Genomic DNA, 14221 nt, shown 5'->3' with positions numbered 1-14221 from the left:
ACAAAGAGGGTCAAATCTTCTCTAGAGGGGCTAGGGTATCAAAATGAGGCTCAAAAGGTAGTGGAGGTTGAGAAATGAGGGGATCATGGGTCATAATGTTGTTTAAATAAGGTACAAAGGGTTTGTCTTCTGGGTGTATACACCCAACATACCCCTATTTTTCCAACATTGGCAAAAATGCCCCTAGGGACCAAATTTGCAAACAATTTACACACTAATGGTCAAAAATAAAAATAACCTTGAATCGGGTGTTACAACATTTCTTATCCCACATTATTTAAGAAACAAAACTCATACGAAAACACACATCTATAAGTAAATAGGCTAAAAAAATTTCTTTTATATATTTGTTCTCTTATGTTTTTTTATATTCACAAGTTTAAACATCAACTGCAACATTCCAGGAACCATTTATATTTTATATTATTAGAATTAAATTGCATGAAAATCAAGTAACATTAATTTTCAATCCATTTATGTTCTATAGCCCAGCATGTAGTGATACATGTAAGTTTCTTTCGAATCATCACAATACATATACATAATTTCCTTTTTACAATGAACGTTTGAACATTGTTTAAAAAAATTATGTTGAACGTTGTATTTATATAAGTGTTAAAAAATGAACTTTTATAGAAACGTCAAGACTTAAGATTATCTACTAAAACCAATTAAAAATATTTGACATGAGAGGGTAAAAGGCTTTTTTTCTTAATGCTTCCTATGGAGGTTAAAAAATAAGTTGAATGTTTATGATGATAACATTTTCAATAAATAGTGTCACTTGAATATCATTATTTTACATTTTATCGATATGGGACATCATAAAAGGAAGAAAATATGATAATTGTACTAAAAAAATTGAAGGTCGATCACATGGTTCTTGGAATATTATAGTTGATGTCGAAACCGGTTAAAATCAAGAAAATAAGAGATCATAGATATAAGAGAAAAAAAATTAGCCACTTTACCTATAAATGGGTGTTTTCCCATGAGTTTTGTTTTTTTAAGCAATGTGTGATAAGAAATGTGTTAGCCTCTTTACTTATAACTAATTACTTTCACTTCATCTTTTTTTTTTCTTAAGCAATGTAGGATAAAAAATTGTAATGTCCGAGAAATGACAAAAAGATTTTTGAATTTTTAAAATAGATTAACCAATTAAAATCTTTAACTTAAAATCTATAAGTGTCATTCACTTGTTTGAATCCATAATATTATCATAGACGAATTACAAAACAACGGAATATAATATCTCTGATGTATGTGTATAGTACCGCTGAGTTGTTCTCATGAATGATCGCAAAACATTCAATCCACAACTATAATAATAAGCTTAGTGAGTTCCACAGTATACCACATATTCCATCACATATATAATGCATCCACACAAAGTCCTAGACTCTAGTGCCGACCTACCTATTCTTCTATCCACATGCATATATCATACACTACGGGCCCAACTCAACCTATATATTGGGCCCCGCCCAAGGAGTATAACGGGCCCCATCCAAGGAGTATAGTGGGCTTCACCTTAACTCACGTAACTGAAACAACCCAAACATTTATAATGGGCCCAACCCTAACTCATATAATAGTCAGTGCCAATACTAACGATCGCCTCATGAACATATAGCCATATATACTCGGGAGTCAGATAGGCAGTCGAACAGATGATCCTAGCGAAAAGGATTAAATCAAATAAGAACCAAACGATAAGTTTTTAGACTAAGAGCTCTCAAACTATCTAACTTGGACTACATACAAACCCTATGGCATCCACTCAATGACCAGTCAATACCCCATAGTAACCATAATCAATCATGACACCTAACAATATTATACAATCAATGGGAAAGACCCTACCGGTCTAGCATATCATGACACCAAGGATCCTATACTACAAATGCATAATGATGAATTATCCTAGTCAACTAGCATACTCGTCTGTAACAGTAGCACAATCCTAGCAGACACAGGATATACAATGCCATACATGGCATAGTGAGAAGACTCACCTAAATTGAAAACTCATAAAAGCACATCAATACGCACACTCATTGCACTGATCAATCCCCCAAATCGATTATCATCAAATCCTCAATTAGCAACCCAACCAAGGTTAAACTAGTCAAAAGTCAACAGTTAACAGTTATCCAAATCAGCGACCACCACATCGTGATGAGCTCTTTGCCCTGCCGCGGGCAAGTCACGACAAAACAGTTGTGATGCACAACACTAGCATGTCGTGGGCCTTCTTTTCCTATGTCGTGGTTTCTGGTAGAATTCTCTTTTCTTCATTCAGAGCTTAATCCTTACAGATCAAAACCCAGAACTTAAGATTTGGTTCTTTTCATTGACTTAATGGATAAAGTCTCCAACTTTATCCATTAAGACCTCACCATAAAGCAAGATCTTAAACCCTAACCAAAACTTGTGCATGGTTCAAGTGGAACCATGACCTAACACCTTTTCCACCAAGTTAATTCTAGAAAAGGTCACCAAGCAAGTCTAAGGTTTTGGAATTGCTCAAAAATCCAAGAACATCCCTTCAAAGGACCTTAAACAAATTAAACGAGAAACAAGAATGACAAAGGTGAAACTTTGTACCTTCCAAAGCTCCGCAAGATGTAGGAGACGCAAGATCTGATGTAGATACAACCATTAAACCAACAAGCACACTACCTTCTTCTCCCAAGATGCAATCCAAAGCTTCAGACATCAAAAAGATCACATAAACATCAAGAACACTCAACTGGGGGATAGGGTTTTAAGTTAGGAGGGTGGAGGCTGAAGAGAATGACCTAAACTGAGGGTTAAGGTCCTTAAATATGGAGGAAACCCTAAAAATCTTAGGCTTGGGCAACAATAGGCACGATGGTGTGACCATTAGGTTGCCACGTCATGGTACCCATCCAAACTATTCTTCATTTGAATTCTATGGAAACGTCAAGTCCATCAACATATCACGTCGTGGCACAATGTTTTCCCCCAAAGCCTTATTTTTGACCTCTTTTAGTCTTCAACCGATCAATTTCGGAGATCTGGTGTTACAACTCTCCCTTACTTAAATTAGATTTCGTCCTTGAAATTTGTCCTTATCAATTACTCCCTAAACACCTTACAATCCTCTTATAGGTTTTCCAAGCCCACTACCCTATACATGAACCGACATGATTGTTGTCACTAGAGTCTACAACTACGTTCAGAAGAATCCCAAATCTAGACTTAAGGTCCATTCCTGTGCGAAAACGTCCAAATGTTGAAATCTCATCCACTATAGTACTGGGATGTTCCTCTAAATAAATGACCTCCTTCTGAACCAAAAGTCAATTCAATCCTTAACGAGAAGCATGTGACACAATGAAAAAACAACCACTAAACACATAACAACTAACCAACATCGAGAAAAGCTAATCGTATACCCATAATTTAAAGACTCCAAGATCGTGCATATCTTCCAAGCGGACAAAGCCACCCCATACATCAACCATGCTGCCCAATAACTCACATATTTTATAAAGCCAAGATCTCCCAACCTTACGTTTTCCAATTGATAATTGGGTAATAAAATCCACAACCAACCACCATCGCTCACAACCTCGCATGCAGACGTAAGAAGGAAACCTATACAAGTAACGGAAAATATAGAGACCAAATTAGTTTACACACCCACTCGGCTCTAATAGCCCTTACATATAAACGTACAAAAATAACTAAGCAAAACAATGGCGTGTTTCTTCCAACCAAATTGAATGATACAGGATAAATCATAGTCTTACAATCACCCCTGCAATGGCCTATTTCAGCCAATGAGTCCTTCCCAACAATCTATTTCAACCATATGAATAATATGGTCCTCATATAGTCTTACAAATACTTCCGACCTATTTTAGCCAATGGGTCTATTTCATCCCAAGTAAATACTACGGGCCAAATCATAGTCTTACAAGAATCCTACAATTTCCATGGACTCAACCATGATATTCAAACAAAACCACAAAGATAACAACCATAAACTGACATGAGACGGGCACGTAGTCTACTTGACCCCATAAGGTGTTTAGACCGTGCTTCGAACCCAATGCCTTCCTCAAACAAGAATAGGAAGAGAGGCCCTTACACAACCATCAACTTGAGCTCAATTCCTAACCCTATCCTAATCCTCCCTCTGATGCTTCTAATCCTCCAATCGAGATAACGTCAAGTCTTTATCACCTTTTCCTCTTGTCGCAAACTGGTATATGAACTGTAACTCCCACACGAGCCTTATTCTTGACAAGAATCTAAACATGCTACCTTTTAACCTTGAATACAAACTTCAATCTAACTTGTAACTCAATAATCATGTGTCCTGATAAGTGACTCTCCCCCACTTTGAATTAGCTAGACTCCTATGACTTCATAACCATTCAAAATTTTGGGCCAATCCATATAACTACACTACTTGGCTCCTAATAACTACAACCAACATTAAAAGACATAAGAGAATCTGAATCCCTCTAACAATGGCCAAAGAGCTTTGGCTTACATCTAGAATGTGACATCCCTATTTTCACCGCCAGAAAAGACCGATTTTGTTTATTCTTTATAAAAATCAGAGTTCTTCTTTTAATAAAAATGTTGCGGAATTTGTTCCCAGAAAAACACGATAAATACGTTATTAAAACATTTTCGAAGAAACGTATTTTATTCATTTTAAAACGTTTGGGATGTCATCGTCAATACAGGAACATAAGCATAAACAGAACTTACATTTATTTACACTAGTGGTCTACATATCTTTAATCTCTCAGTGTAATGTGACTTCATATCAACACCTATGATATAAATAAACTGAGTGGGTCAGGTTGGGAAACCTGGTGAGTACATAGGGTTTTCAACCCACAATAATATAATTATTATGTTTAAACAATCAAAAAATCAACCCAATTACCCATCCCCATTATCTTCTTTACTCTTAAGGATTTATCCTAAGAGTCATCTATTCTGCATTCGTTTATTCCGAAGTCCCTTACTTCCAGGGTTATAGGACTGGCACTAAATCCATAGCTGCCAATGTTCGTTCATAAAGCACTAATTCCATAGCTGCTATAATCTATTCATCGGGTACTAAATCCATAGCTACCAGTGTTTATCTAATAGGTACTAAGTTCATAGCTACCAATTCCTTAACAGGTACTAAATCCATAGCTACCGGTGTTTGTCCAATAGGCACTAAGTCCATAGTTGCCGATGTTTATTAGTTAGGCACTAAGTCTATAGCTGCCAATGTTTACTCACATCATCTTTTATCTCTCATCATTCATCTACCCGTATCATACCCAACATATTCGTGTATATAAAATACGTATACAGTTTAAATCATCTAAAACATGTATAAAAACGTTCATCCAACATAGACAGCAAGTATACAGATAATATGCACACATAGCACGTAGTTTATATAAAATACTTCATATCTAGGTGTAAGATGAAAGTAACTATGCACTCACTCGAAAAGGTGGTGATTCCGAACTCAGACAGCGCTTCACTTCTTGAAAAAAATAGTTTCCTTCGACGAAACCTAGTATTATTACCATTAGAGTTTAGTCTATTATTCACCGAGACTAATTAATAGTATAAATATTATTACTATTATATAACCGTTAAATAATACTTATATAACCCATAATAATAGCCCAATTACTTATTATATGTTCTTAATAACGTTAATATAATTAAATAAAAACTATATTAAAAATAGCGTAGGCGTAGCTCACTTACAGCGGGTTTTATAGAAACCAGGCTTTGCTTAGAGCAGCATTCGCATGCGGAAAAGCTCTTCTTCTCTGAGCCGTCGAGCACTCAGGGGCTTCCACCTTGTGCTAGGGAGGTTCCCTAGGCTTTTCGGGGGGTTTCGAGGCTAGAGAGAGGTTCTAGAGAGAGAGAGAAAGAAAGAGAGTAAAGAGAACAAAGAATGTGAAAGGTGTGAAGAAAATGAGGGTGGGAGAGGTTCTATTTATAGGGTAAAAATGGCTGAACTTGGTGCCACATGTCACCATCTAGTGGCAAGACTTGGGGAGAAAGCAATGGCCAAAATTGTGCCACATCACCCATTTTCGCACACCACACTTACGACTTCTAAAATCCGTAACTTTCACGTACAACCTCCGTTTTTGACGTTTTTTATATCCATGCATAGGTAAAAATAATTTCAACAACTTTCATTTTGACTTCGTCGGCTAATTTTCGACCGATCTTAAATTTAATAGTACGAGGCGTTTAGACTGTTAAATGACCGCGAAGAATTCGTAACTCCTTCATATGGACTCTGTTTTCATCTGTCTTTTTACTTTTAAGTTCCTATTAATGATATCTTCAACTCTCATTTAATTCATGTAAGCCAAAAACCGCTCGAACTAAAATTCGAGTTTCGGGTCGTGCACTGCTAAGCCGAATCTTAGAAAAATCATAACTTCTTCATACGAAGTCAGATTTGGGCGTTCTTTTTATGGATTTTCTCAGTTTAACATATTATACGACTTTCATTTAGATCACTAAGACTAAAAAGTCCTCCATCGTAAAATCACTATTTACGCTTCCCGGTGCCATGCCGGTTCCGTCGCGAAACTTCGACAGGTCATAATTTCTTCGTTATAACTCCAATTTCGACGCTCTTTATATGTACGGAAACCTTGTGACATATTCTACAACTTGGTTAAGATTATTTATTCTAAATAATATTTTGTCAAAGAGTCATTTTCGACCCCTATTACCTCTAAATTGACTAGCCCAAATTTACGGACGTTACATAGAACCCCCACAACAACAAACAATCCAATCATAAATAATCATTCAATACAAACCAAAGTCAATAAAATTAAATACCATTCAACAGATCATCTAAGATTACAATAAAACAACAAATAAATAAACAGAAAAGATATTTTTGAATGTTGTACCTATCCGAACTGAAGGAACTAAAACTCAAAACCTAGCCTTCGGAACTCCAATTGTCCCATGTCGTCTATCCGGTAATTGTCAAGCTAAAGGTGATGGGTCCAAAACCAACCCATCTGCTCTCTATGGACAATTGGCCTTAACATGGCCAGACTAAATGAAAAGGAAACATACCCTCAACTCCCTCTGACCATAGTCCCGACTATAGTGACCCTCATAGCTGCATCTAAAATACCTAAAACTAGCTTACTACAAATACCCCAATGTGACAAACCACATTTGCCACAAAATATGTGAATCTCCTACTCTCCTGATCGAACGTCAGTCACTCTAGTCTTATTGATTGTTGTTGTTGATGCGTGAAACTGATCATCCCCCCTTTTCCATTGTTGGGTCTCTAACTTCAGCTCTTTGTCTCTGGCTGCTTCCACTAAGTCGGGAAGAGCTTTATGGCTAGAAATTCTTATGAACTCTCAGATCTCCATCCTCAACATATCATGGTAGTGAATCATCCTCGTCTCCTCTATAGACACATATTGTGGGACATGAAATGCTCACTCCCTTTAAACTTCACGGCGATCTCAGCCACAATCTCTATAGTCCGCTCAAGCGCCAGATACTCCCGAGCCAACTTTTGAACCTCAATTGCTAGCACGAAACCCCTCTTAAATTTGGTAAGAAAAATCTCCTAGTTCATAGACTCTTCTACACCTGGTTTGAGGCCCTGAACAACCTCGCACTACCGATCCCTAGCTTCATCACGCAAATGACATGTTAAAAATTTGACATTGGCCTCCGCTCAACAAAATCTAGAATGAAAGGCACTCTCCACATCGAAAATACATTACGTATCGATGATAGGCTCCCCCCCCCCCCCCCCCCCGATGAAACATGGATCCCTATAAGCATAAAACTCCTTGATGGTGACCTCACGAGTCCTGAGTTGACTGACCTCCAAATTAGCCAGAAGAGTCCTAATCCGCTCATACATCACTGAAATCAACTCATCCCATACTATGTTAGGCAAATCCTCTAACATGATCCTCGAAACCGCAGTAGCGATGATGTTACATACATCCCTCTTACTCAAGCTTGGACCTCCTAGGCCACCATCGCCCATACTAGAGCTCGATCCTCCATCATGAATAGTCACCATACTGAATCTGAAAGACAATAAGAACAGGTCATAAACAATGCATAGTGTTAACCCACACTATGCACACCCACCTACAAGTTCCTTGGTATTCCTATAACATTTCCTTGACCCAAGTATGGATCTTATACTTTCAGTAGTATGCACCCATTACTACCTTCCTCACCTTATCCATACATGTTCCAAGGATTGTTCCAAGACTCCAAAATCACTTCGCATCACTCCATTAAACTCCTCACACACATGCATACGTCTAGCCATATGTATAATACTACACTTCCTAGGCTTTTTCTAGGATTCTTCACTTCCCATAAACCCAGAATGTCAAACAAGGACTTCACTAATATCAGTCAAAGATTCCACAACACATTCATCATTTAGCACATATAAGAAATACGAGGCATCTATACAACTCATACAATTCTAGCATGTAATTCCTGGATAAATCCTTAGCCTAAACCTAAAATGCATAACAATCCATATCATAAATACATAACCATATGGGTATATTGGGAATCACTTACTTCCTAAGATTCGACTGACTGTACGCATCACATTCTCCTTTTATAAATCAAAGTTAGTTCAAGATACCATGTTCACGATCGCAAGCCAACAATCAAATAAGAACATGGCAAATAACCGAGCTCATGTTCTTGACCCAACTAAGTGCTTAATTTTCTTAAATAAAAACATTCTCTTTCAAAAAATTATTTAGAAATTTTTTTAGTCCTCAGTTTGAGTTTAGACACATTGTAAGGCGCACCCAAATCCTTCATATTAAGGCTCTGATACCAACTTGTAACGTCCCGAAAATGACCAAAATATTTTTCATTTTTTTAAAATATATTAAGCAATTACAATCTTTATCTTAAAATCATCAAGTGACATTCACTTCTTTGAAACCATAATGTTATCATAAACAAATTACAAAACAACTTCTTTGAAACCATAATGTTATCATAAACAAATTACAAAACAACGAAATTTAATATCTCTAATGTGTGTGTACAGTCTTACCGAGCTCTTCCGACAAACGACCAACAAAACATTTAATTCACAACTATAAGCATAAAACTTAAGCTTAGTGAGTTCCCCAATATACCATATATTCCATCGTATATACAATGCATACACACAAAGTCCTCGATTCTAGCACTGACCTACATACTCTTCTATCTACATGCATATATTATACACAACGAGTCCAACCCAAACATTCATAATCGATCCAGCCCAACCTACATAACTGGTCCCACCCAAAGAGTATATTGGACCCCAACCTAACTCACATAACAGGCCAAGCTTGAACATTCATAAGAGACCCAAACCAAAGAGTATAACGGGCCCAACCCTAAATCACATGATCGACTGCCTTAATTAAAAAAGAAATTGATTTATAAGGGTAATGACCATTTCGTTTTGTTTATATATGGATAACTTTGTTTATTTACACATCTAAGTAACAAAATTGTTGAAAATTTTCATGTATAACTGGTTGTAACTTACTACAGTCTGTCATAGTTGTTATATGTGAACACTTTAAAAAACTTTGTTGTTTAGATATGTATAAAAAAATTAACAAAATATAAACAAAACGAAAAAATAATTATTTTAATAAGTAAATTTCATAATATTAAATAATCATTATTAGACCATTTTAATGTTCGGTGTCTACAATATACTATCTCTTTTTGTGAAACCGCAGATTTTATCTGATGCTAAACTACATTTTAAATTTTACGGGACTTGAAACGATTTCAATAGAAAAGGAACAACACTTTATATCAATGGATTAAAAACAATTTGGTAAATATCAGTTAATTTATATAATATAATCAATTATTGGTACATTAAATGGACACAATCTAGCATAGGTGATACTATACAAAAAGTACTAGTGCCCTTCCATTTTATACACAATCGCACTGCACTCTGTCACTACATGATTTTAAATATTTTGTTCGATTTTTTTATTTAATTATATATTTATCATATTTAAGCTTCTCCACAAAAGGATAGATAGCAACCTCATTTTTAAATATAATGGGTTAACTAGTTTATTAATTATTAGCTGTAGATCGTATAAAAACAACAAATAATTAAGTATATGTATAAATAATTATTATATGAAACTTCTGTAGTAAGTGTCTAAAACATGTTACAAGTCGCATGAATTTATTTGTTCTTTATTATTTTGTTCAGGGAGGACGATTCGGCAATAGGATGACCAATGGTTTCAGGTGATACCCCGGTTTGTGATACTCCGAAGTCTCAGCTGGCGGGTTTCATTGCCGACCTCTTGTGCGGGATACACATCTCTCATTGTCACGTCATCTTTTCTCTTTTCTTACTTCCATCTTTTCCAACCCATAACAATATAAACTCTATATTTTTCAATCATAAAACTCTCTCTCTCTCACCATTAGTTAAGAGCATGTATTGTTTTGTATGTTTTTTATTGAGTGAGTTGAATGATTGAAAAATATAGAGTTTATATTGTTATGGGTTGGAAAAGATGGAAGTAAGAAAAGGGAAAAGATGACGTGACAATGAATTGAATAGGTTGTAAGAGAAATACTCCGTCCTCCCTTGTGGTAGTTAGAGTGGTTTGAGAAAAGGAATGAGTTAATGGTAGTGAGGATATCACCGACGATTGCACTAAGCAAAAAATGGCACCACGGTGTGGCTACTTGGTGGGTTGTTCTCTCTCTCTCTCTCTCATATATATATATATATATATATATATATATATATATATATATATATATATATATATATATATATAACAGTATGTGTGAGACCTATTTATTACATGAATTTATTTAAAAAAAATTAAATATGAAACTTTAACAATTTGAAAAGTTTGAATTTATAAGAAAAAAAATTAATTATTAAAATTAACAAGATTTTAATACATTGAATACATTACATATATAAATTATTTCTAATAAATACGTTACATATATATTACCTTATTAAATGTTGAATTTTAATTTAATAAAATGAAAATAAAATAAAATAAAAAATGGAAAATAGAAAATTAAAAAATTCTAGAAAATGTGATGTATCTAAATAAAGGAAAAGATGACATGTAAAAGATGACATGTGACAAAAAGATTTTTGATTATTAATGATGATGTTTTTTTATTTATAAAAGTATAATAATATAAAATATAATTAATTTTTTTTATTTTTTTATGAATTAATTTGTATGTTTTTAATTATTAAAACTAGTGATGTGACAAGTAGGTTGAATGTGTGAGAAAAATATTATTTGCCTATGTTGTAACCGGAAAAGGATTGAAGAAATGTAATAGATAAAAAGTGATGAGAATATGGGTTGAGTGGGTTAGGAAAGTTCTAGTCCACCTTATCCATTATCAATTTCTAGTTTTCTTCATTTTTTAATATCGATTCATCTCCAGTTTTATAGTAAATTATTCCTTCTGTACCAAATTAATTGTTTATTTTTTATTTTTGAAGTTTTTTTCTTTAACTTTGATTTTAAATATTTTTATTCGTGTTATATATTAGTTGAAGAAAATTATAATAATGAAAAAACATTTAAAATATAATTCATTAATATATTTTCCATCAAGTATTATCTATAAAAAAATAAAATTATTTAAGATCAAAATTGAAAAATATAAACTTTAAAAGTAAAATATGGATGAATAATTTGGAACTGATGTAATATGTTTTTCTATTGTCTTAGGATTGAGAGAGTATAGTCATTTCAACCCACTCTTACATCAATGTTTCTCTTTTATTTATTTTATGATTTCCAACTTACAACATATAAAAATAATATTTTTCCCAAGTCACTCAACCTACTTGTCACGTTACTATTTTTAATAATAAAAAATTCAAACTATAAAATTAATACAAAATAAAACAAAAATAATCAATGGTTTAATACTAATTTTAAATTTAAATAATTTTTTGAAAAAATGTATATCATCCTTGTATTTTCATTTTTTTACATTGTTTGTGGTTGGAATTTATTCTCACATTTATTTATTTTTTCCATTCTCGTGTGTGTGTATATATATATATATATATATATATATATATATATATATATATATATATATATATATATTTGTATGTATGTATGTGTGTGTGAACATAAAGAAAAGAAAAGAAAAAAAAAGAAGCGTGACTTCTTCAACCCGCCAAACTCAATGAATGTGATCCCGTTTCATCGTCGGAACAGTCACCTAAGTAGTATCGTCGGTTTCGCCAATCCAAAACCTCCCAACCCGAGCTACTTCATCCACCCTAACGTATATTCGAGTGTTGAGGACATGTTATTACCGTGTTGGCAAGAATAACACTTACTGGCTATACTTTGATTTATCTAGAACAAAATTAATTTGAACAGTGGATTATTTTGATAAATTATATGTAAAAGATAAAAAAAATTGTAAAGAAAACGAGACGATAGTAGGATAAATGTGTGCAAAGACAATCTATTTCGTTTTATATCAGACTAGACAAACAAAAGATACGAAGATACATATTATGAACTAATATTGAATCGTTAATATTATCAAAACAAATAAGTTGTAACACCTATCATACGAGCTAGTTGAAGTTAAGTTATCCATGAAAAATATTTTTTTTAATTAAAATTTTAAGTTATTTTGAAAATATAAATGAAGAATTTGGCCTAAAACATTTAAACAATAGTTTTAGTTTAATCAGATTGTAAGAGTGTTTAATTCAATATCATTACAATATGTTAAGATGAACTATGTATGCATGACGTTCTAAATGTCCATGTAACACCTACTTTTCAGGTATGTTTTATCTTCTTGTGTTTAAATTCATTTGGGTTGATAATGCAACTAAATCTTGGTTGATGCACGAAGGGAAACCCTAAGTCGCGACACAACCATGTATAGGTTGTGACATGACATCAATTTTGCATAAAAACCCTAGTTCCGGGATTTGGACCATATTTAAAAGATGCTAACATCTAGGGTTCCCTCTTATCCTCTGCCAACGAAACCCTAGCCTCTTATATATTTTATCAATGAGTTCTTGAGCTTTTTGTGTGTTTCTTGGTGAAGAAGGATGCATCTGGTATCATGTGAAGCCTATTATAGAAGTTTTCTACCCTCTTGTGACCCTTCTCAAGCTCTATAAGTCTTCAAGTTCTAAACTTTAGGGCTCATCCATGCTAGATCTAGGTTTTTGGTTTATTGTTTCCATTTTTCTCATGAATCCTTAAGAGTTTGGAAAACTCTAGGTCCAAAGATGGTTGTGGTTGACCTTTCTAGACCCTTTTGAAGTGCTTTAAGTTCATATTTATCTTTCCTTATAATCCATTGATATTGTCATATTTATACATATTTTAGGCAATATTTGAATACATTTTGATTAATATTTTGGTTATTTTCATAGATAAATGGTACTTATATGATTTAATTGTAATTTGCAGCCAAAAGAAGCAATCTTGAAGAATAAGGACCAGAAGTGACAAATAACGGAATTGTGGAGGCTTAAAGCTTAAAAGATGAATTCTTCAGCCAAAAGATGATTTCACGTTATGAGGAATCATATTCCACAAAGTGAGTGTTAAGTTTTAGAAGATAAGCATCTGAAGACTAAAATCCATGTTCGATACGGATTAGGACTGCGTTCATGGCGTGAGAAGCCTTTTCTCATGATGTGAGAAGGGCAATTTTGAAAACTATAAATATTCATGATGATTATGGATTTAAGAGGTTGGCCAAAGAAAATAGAGGGTTCTAAGAACGATTTTCAGGGGGAGTAAGGCAGAAAACGTGAGCATTAACACCCAAGGAAGAATAAGGAGATAAAGAACATAATTTTCTCCATTAAGTTGGTACACTAAAACATGGATTTATTTGTTAAGATTAAGTGTTTGATTGCAGGCATGAGTACTTGAATCTAGTTGCTTTTGTTTAGCTAGATGAAATTTGAACTCATGGATTAGTTATTTGATTATGGATTTTTCTTGTTGGTTGAATGCTTGTGTTTGATTGTTAATACCTAGCATGTTAGAATTTGATGCTTAAATTACTTAAACTCATTAGCTTAGTGAACATTAAATTGCATGAACTTGACACCTAGTAATTTAGTGACCATTGAATTGCT

The sequence above is a fragment of the Lactuca saligna genome, chromosome 8 (genome assembly GCF_052625555.1).
Source record: "Lactuca saligna cultivar CGN05327 chromosome 8, ASM5262555v1, whole genome shotgun sequence".
Lineage (NCBI taxonomy): Eukaryota > Viridiplantae > Streptophyta > Magnoliopsida > Asterales > Asteraceae > Lactuca > Lactuca saligna.
The sequence above is the reverse complement of the archived record's forward strand: the minus strand, read 5'-3'. Positions refer to the sequence as shown.